The sequence below is a fragment of the Prunus dulcis genome, chromosome 1, assembly GCF_902201215.1.
Source record: "Prunus dulcis chromosome 1, ALMONDv2, whole genome shotgun sequence".
Classification (NCBI taxonomy): domain Eukaryota; kingdom Viridiplantae; phylum Streptophyta; class Magnoliopsida; order Rosales; family Rosaceae; genus Prunus; species Prunus dulcis.
Genome location: NC_047650.1, coordinates 12,912,436 through 12,914,541, shown reverse-complemented (window position 1 = coordinate 12,914,541; position 2,106 = coordinate 12,912,436).

The window sequence follows — 2,106 nt, the reverse complement described above, 5'->3', positions numbered from 1 at the left end:
TACTGCCTTGGGGAAATCCCAGCACCTACTCCTCTCACTCTGCCTGGATGCTCGGGGCCCAAAGCCATGGTCAGCACATCATTGCTGCCATGTACACTGACTTTGCCTTCCGAGACTTGTTTCTGCAATTCATCCTAAAACAAAGATATATAAAAAAGTAAGAACAAAAAACACGACGGTTATTTATATACAAACGACGTATTATATAATTTCACACGACGCAATAACATATAAACCGACGTTATTATAACTTATCACGACGGTAGTTATACCGGCGTGGTTAGTTTTTTAAAACGACGAAATCAATAAACCACCGACGTCTTATGCTATAATTACAGAAAACAGAGTAGTGATTCCTATTTAGACCTTTAACGACGTTTTTTAAAAAGTTTCGACGTGGTAATATCATTCACACGACGCGAAAATGAACACCGACATCTTATGCTATAATTAAAGAAAACAGAGTAGTGATTCCTGATTTAGACCTTTAACGACGTTTTTTAAAAAGTTTCGACGTGGTAATATCATTCACACGACGAAAAAATATAACATCAGACGTTAAAAGAATTTTTCACAGTTTAATAAAAATTTAAAACAGAGTGAGCAGGCTTACAATTAATTTTGCTTTTTCTGCCACCTTTGGATCGAGGATGTTACCATGTTTGTCCTGTCTAGCTCTCTTCCATAAGGTAGATCGATCAATTTCTACCACAGGCATGGTTTCCTCCAATTGATCCTCCAATCCAGCATATTCTTTTCGAGACAATCGATGATTGTACTCGAGTTTCTCCCTAATCTGTGCATGTTGAGAATGCACAGACTCAAAATCTTTGGAAAGCCTTGAAGCTACAAAGGCATCCCATTTTGCTTTCTCTATGAATTTATATGTTTCCGGGGGTTGGCTTAATTTCTCCTTGTCATTGGTGTATGGAAGGATATAATGCCTCGTTAGTGTAGACTTGAAATCTTTCCATTTCTTGGCAGCAGAAGCTAAAACAGATTTCTTGCCCCCTTGACCTACGACAAAAGCCATGTCAACTGCCTCCCATATCTGCTCCTTAACATCCTTGGGGATTTGGGACCATTTCTTGTCCACAAGGGGAACTCTGGATCGTGCCAAGACACCAATGTACGACTGCATTTCACTATGTGCTTGGCCAATACCTTTCCCCCTTTTATTGTACTCAACAATTGGCCTCAGTTTCTGCAACTTTCTCTTCACAACACGAGGCATTGTGCTCATACCTCGACCAGTCTTGTTGTCTGGCTTGTTGGTTCTGTCTCAGCAGATGATGAAGCAAACTTCATCTTCTTCGAAGACTTCATCTCCTTCGAAGACTTGTCTTGAGGAGCTACAATTCCAAGCTCCTTATCTCCATTTTTCTTGGAGCCAGAATCCTTAGTTTGGTGTTGAGAAACCATTTTAACAGACAAAACTGCAAGTGAAAATATTTCAGGAAAAGATTAAGAACACAAGCGACGGTTATTAATAAAATACGACGTATGATATGATTTTAAACGACGCAATGAAATAATCTCAGACGTAATAAATGTTTAAAACCATTATTTATATAGCGTCATGGTATTTATGTTCACACGACGTCAATAGTAATACACCGTCGTCTATATAAGGATCCAAAACCCTTCTTTCTTTCTCTGTGAATGTTTGATTGCAGATCAAAAACCCTAAAATACCACGTCGTGGTATTAACATTCACACGACGTAAAACAATAAGATATACTGTCGTCTATATTAGATACCAACCCTACTTTCTTTTCTTTATATTTTATCAAATTAGGGAAAAACAAAAACCATTGTTCAGAGAAATCAAACCTGCAATTAAACAAGCAAATAAAAAAAGACTATAATTTTAAAAACAACTTTGTCAATTTTCAGACGACGCTAGAACGACTGACGAACCGTCGTGGTCTACATATTTAGCCACGTAAATAAGAACTACCGTCGTCTTATTTAGTTGAGGTAGTTGTCTTCAAAGTTGGAAACTTTCCCTCTTTGTCTATATATTTTATCAAACTTGGAAAGAAGTAAAATGATTTTGGCCAGAGAAAAGGTAAAAAGATTTTTCAAACAAAAAACGTATGAGC